Here is a 5,968-nt window from a genome sequence, read left to right as displayed (position 1 = left end):
CTCTACACATGGACATCACCAGATGGTCAACAATGAAATCAGATTGATTATATTATTTGCAGCCAAAGATGGAGAAGCTCTATACAGTCAGCAAAAACAAGACTAGGAGCTGACTGTGGCTCAGATAGTGAATGTCTTATTGCCAAATTCAGACAGGTAACAGGCATCAAGACAATCCCCATGGAAAAGAAATGCAAAAAAGGCAAAATGGCTGTCTGAAGAGGCTTTAGAAATAGCTGTGAAAAGAAAAGAAGCGAAAAGCAAAGGACAAGAGGAAAGATATTCCCATTTGAGTGCAGAGTTCCAAAGAATAGCAAGAAGAGATAAGAAAGCCTTCCTCAGCGATCAATGCAAAGAAATAGAGGAAAACAACAAAATGGGAAAGACTAGAGATCTGTTCAAGAGAATTAGAGACACAAGGGAACATTTCATGCAAAGGACAGAAATGGGATGGGCCTAACATAAGCAGAAGATATTAAGAAGAGGTGGCAAGTATACACAGAACTGTACAAAAAAGATCTTCATGAGCCAGATAAACACGATGGTGTGATCACGCACCTACAGCCAGAAATCCTGGAATGTGAAGTCAAGTGGGCCTTAGAAAATATCATTATGAGCCAAGCTAGTGGAGGTGATGAAATTCCAGTTGAGCTATTTCAAATTCTGAAAGATGATGCTGTGAAAGTGCTGCACTCAATATGCCAGCAAATTTGGAAAACTCAGCAGTGGCCATAGAACTGGAAAATGTCAGCTTTCATTCAATCCCAAAGAAAGACAATGCCAAAGAATGCCCAACCTACTACACAATTGCACTCATCTCACATGCTAGTAAAGTAATGCTCAAAATACTCCAAGCCAGGCTTCAGCAATACATGAGCTGTGAACATCCAGGTGTTCAAGCTGGTTTTAGAAAAGGCAGAGGAACCAGAGATCAAATTACTAACATCTGCTGGATCATCGAAAAAGCAAGATAGTTCCAGAAAAATATCTGTTTCTGCTTTATTAACTATGCCAAAGCCTTTCACTGTGTGGATCACAATAAACTCTGGAAAATTCTAAAAGAGATGGGAATACCAGACCGCCTGACCTGCCTTTTGATAAACGTATATGCAGGTCAGGAAGCAACAGTTAGAACTGGACATGGAACACCAGACTTGTTCCAAATAGGAAAAGGAGTACTTCAAGGCTGCATCTTGCCACCCTGCTTATTTAACTTATATGCAGAATACATCACAAGAAACGCTGGGCTGGAAGAAGCACAAGCTGCAGTCAAGATTGCCGGGAGAAATATCAATAACCTCAGATATGATGATGACACCACCCCTATGGCAGAAAGTGAAGAGGAACTAAAAAGTCTCTTGATGAAAGTGAAAGAGGAGAGTGAAAAAGTTGGCTTAAAGCTAAACATTAAGAAAACTAAGATCATGGCATCTGGTCCCATCACTTCATGGGAAATAGATGGGGAAACAGTGAAAACAGTGTCAGACTTTATTTTGGGGGGCTCCAAAGTCACTGCAGATGGTGATTGCAGCCATGAAATTGAAAGACGCTTACTCCTTGGAAGGAAAGTTATGATCAACCTAGATAGCATATTAAAAAGCAGAGACACTACTTTGCATCATTATGAAACAAATGTTCGTCTAGTCAAGGCTATGGTTTTTCCAGTGGTCATGTATGGATGTGAGAGTTGGACTGTGAAGAAAGCTGAGTGCCAAAAAAGTTGATTCTTTTGAACTATGGTGTTGGAGAAGACTCTTGAGAGTCCTTTGAACTGCAAGGATATCCAACCAGTCCATTCTAAAAGAGGTCAGTCTTGGGTGTTCATTGGAAGGACTGATGCTGAAGCTGAAACTCCAATACTTTGGCCACCTTATGCGAAGGGTTGACTCATTTGAAAAGACCCTGATGCTGGGAGGGATTGGGGGCAGGAGGAGAAGGGGAGGACAGAGGATTGAGATGGCTGGATGGCATCACCGACTCGATGGACATGGGTTTGGGTAAACTCCAGGAGTTGGTGATGGACAGGGAGGCCTGGCGTGCTGCGACTGATGGGGTCGCAAAGAGTCAGACACGACTGAGTGAATGAACTGAACTGAACTGAACTGAACTGAACTGAAATCCCATTTCAGCAGGAAGTAGACAGAGCTATTCTCTGAACAATTTGGGGAAAGATAAAGCCGAAGTGGGGAGAGGCAGTCCCAAGATGGCAGATGTAGAGGATGGGGAGACTGCTTTCTCCCCAGCATTTTCATCAAAACAGCATTTGAATTCTAAGCAACTTTCACAGAACAAGTTCTGAATGATAGTGGAGGACACCAGGCACCAGAAAGGCAGCCCATTCTCATAGAAAATATGTAGGACAAAATATAAAACGCAAAAGGTGATACAAAAGAGTTAGGGATGGAGACCTGTCCTGGGAAGGGAGTCGTGAATGAGAAGTTTCCTCACAAGTGGGTCTGTGGGGTTTTGGAATCTCAGAGGGCAACATAATCAGAGGAGGGAAAAAACCCACAGAATACATGACTAAACCACAACTGCCAGCGGAGAAGTAGCCCAGACACTCGCATCCACCACCAGCAAGTGGGGACTACATCGTCAGTCCCTAGAGTAAGAACCAGGCCTGAACGCCCTGAGGACAATCTGAGGGAGCTAACATGACATAGCAACCCAAACTGTCTGATTGCCAGGAGAAAAAAAAAATTAAAAAAAAAAAATTCCGGGGGAGGAGCCAAGATGGCGGAGGAGTAGGACGGAGAGACCACTTTCTCTCCTAGAAATTCATCAAAAAAATAACTGAACGCAGAGCAAACTTCACAAAACAACTTCTGATCGCTAGCTGAGGTCATCAGGCGCCCAGAAAAGCAGCCCATTGTCTTCGAAAGGAGGTAGGACAAAATATAAAAGATAAAAAGCGAAACAAAAGAGCTAAGGACGGAGATCCGTCCCGGGAAGGGACTTAATAGAGGACGTTCCCAGACACCGGGAAACCCTCGCTCTGGCGGGCCTGGGGGAAGTGTTGGAATCTCAAGAGTTTGAATCTGACTGGGAGGGATACAATAAATAAAACCCACAGATTAAGAGCCTAAAAGCAACTCCCAGCAGAAAAGTACCCCAGACGCCCGCATCCGCCACCAGCAAGTGGGGACGGAACGGAGAGGAGCGGGCGGCATTACTTGGGGCTGGATCCGGGCCTGAGCACCCTGAGGACAATCAGAGGGAGCTTTTGTGAGTTGCCAACTTGAACTGTGGGACAGCAAAAGAGACAGAAAATTAACCGGCCCGAACACACTGCCGGCCGTTCGCAGAACAAAGGGACCGAGATTCTGGGCGGCCGAAGCCCGCCGGGAGGGTCGTGGCGAGACGGAGGGCGCGGGCGCCCGACCGGCGCGGGCGGGAACTGCGGCTGGGGACACGGAGGGCAGAGGGCGCGCGCTCCCGACTGGCGCCGGCGGGGACTGAGACTGGGACCGCGCGGGGCAGAGGACGCGCCGCACCCGGGGAGAGAGCGCCCGTCAAGCGCCTGGCTGCCTGGGCCGCTCGGGCGGCGTGGGGACGGAGCGCGGGCCCGGCTTTGTGTGCCGCGCTTTTGTGAATCGCCCGAGGGCTGGAGCCGCGCGCAGCGTGGCGCGCGCTTCAGACGGAGCAGCCCGGAGCCTGAGCAGCGCAGATCGAGAAAAGAGCGCAAGCCTCTCCCGGGAGCGCCGGTCCCTCCCCGCACAGCCCCTCGCCGCAGCGCGACGGAACTAGCTACCTGAATAAGAATCCACCTCCGCCCCGTGTGTCAGGGCGGAAATTAGGCGCGGAAGAGAGACCGGCAACAGAACCCAAATAAACAAAGGGACCGGTGTAACAGATTAAAATCCCTGAAGAAACCACGGACTGACTACACCGGAAGGGCCTGTAGATATCGAGAAGTATAAGCTGGAACGAGGAGCTATCTGAAGCTGAGCCGAACCCACACTGACCGCAACAGCTCCAGGGAAACTCCTAGATATATTTTTTCTTTTTCTTTTTTTTTTTTTTTTTTTTCTTTTTTTCTTTTTTTTTTTTTTTAAGTAAGGAAAAAAAAATTTTTTTTTCTTTCTTTTTTCTTGGTTCTCTTTTATTTTCCTTTAAAAATTCCTTATTACTCCCCCATTACTCCTTAACTTTCATTTTCATAGATTTTTACGATTTTTTTTAATTACGCAAAACAATTTTTTTTCTCATTCTTTTTTCTTTTTTTTTTTTTTCTTCTTTTTTTCTTTTCTTTTTTCTTCTCTTCTATTTTCTTTTTCTTTTTCTCTTATTTCTTTTAAAGCCCTCTAGCACTCCTTTTACTACGCCTTAATTTTCATTTTCAATCCACTATAACCTTACAGAAGAAAGAGAAAGGGAAGAAAAAAAAAAAAAAAAGAAGAGAAGCCCTATTTTTATACCAAACTTCATATATATTTCTAAAATTTCTTTTGTGTGTTTTGGTTTTTGTTTTTAATATAGTACTTTTAAGAGTCTAACCTCTACTCTAGATTTTTAATTTTTGTTTTTCAGTATATGATATAAATTGTGAACATTTAAGAATCCAATATTCAGCTCCCATTTTTATTCACGAGTGTGTTGATTATTCTCTCCCAATCTTGACTCTGTTTTCTACCTCAGAACACCTCTATTTCCTCCTTCCCCCTTCTCTTCCCAATCCAATTCTGTGAATCTTTGTGGGTGTCTGGGCTACGGAGAACACTCTGGGATCAGACAACTTCGTAGATCTGTCTCTCTCCTCTTGAGTCCCCCTCTTTCTCCTCCTGCCCATCTCTATCTCCCTCCTCCCTCTCCTCTTCTCCATGTAACTCGGTGAACCTCTCTGGGTATCCCTAACGGGGGAGAAACTTTCCACCATTAACATAGAAGTTTTATTATCAGTGCTGTATAGTTGGAGAAGTCCTGAGACTATAGGAAGAATAAAACTGAAATCCAGAAGCAGGAGACTTAAGCCCAAAACCTGAGAACACCAGAAAACTCCTGACTACATGAATCTTTAAGTAATAAGTGACCCTACAAAAGCCTCCATACCTGCAACGAAACCAACCACCACCCAAGAGCCAATAAGTTCTAGAGCACGACATACCACGCAAATTCTCCAGCAACGCAGGAACATTGCCCTGAACGTCAACATACAGACTGCCCAAGGTCACACCTAACACATAGACCCATCTCAAAACTCATTACTGGGCACTCCATTGCTATCCAAAGAGAAGAAATCAAGATCCGCACACCAGAACACTGACGCAAGCTTCGCTAATCAGGAAACCTTGACAAGCCAATCGTCTAACCCCACCCACTGGGTAAAACCTCCACAATAAAAAGGAACCACAGACCTCCAGAATACAGAAAGCCCACTCCAGACACAGCAATCTAAACAAGATGAAAAGGCAGAGAAATACCCAACAGGTAAAGGAACATGAAAAGGGCCCACCAAGTCAAACAAAAGAGGAGGAGATAGGGAATCTACCTGAAAAAGAATTTAGAATAATGATAATAAAAATGATCCAAAATCTTGAAAGCAAAATGGAGGTACAGATAAATAGCCTGGAGACAAAGATTGAAAAGATGCAAGAAATGTTTAATAAAGATCTAGAAGAAATAAAAAAGAGTCAATTGAAAATGAATAATGCAATGAATGAGATCAAAAACACTCTGGAGGGAACCAAGAGTAGAATAACGGAGACAGAAGATAGAATAAGTGAGGTAGAAGATAAAATGGTGGAAATAAATGAAGCAGAGAGGAAAAAAGAAAAAAGGATCAAAAGAAATGAGGACAACCTCAGGGACCTCTGGGACAATGTGAAACGCCCCAACATTCGAATCATAGGAGTTCCAGAAGAAGAAGACAAAAAGAAAGGCCATGAGAAAATACTCGAGGAGATAATAGCTGAAAACTTCCCTAAAATGGGGAAGGAAATAGCCACCCAAGTCCAAGAAACCCAGAGAG

Source organism: Muntiacus reevesi, chromosome X (genome assembly GCF_963930625.1).
Source record: "Muntiacus reevesi chromosome X, mMunRee1.1, whole genome shotgun sequence".
NCBI lineage: Eukaryota > Metazoa > Chordata > Mammalia > Artiodactyla > Cervidae > Muntiacus > Muntiacus reevesi.
The sequence above is the reverse complement of the archived record's forward strand: the minus strand, read 5'-3'. Positions refer to the sequence as shown.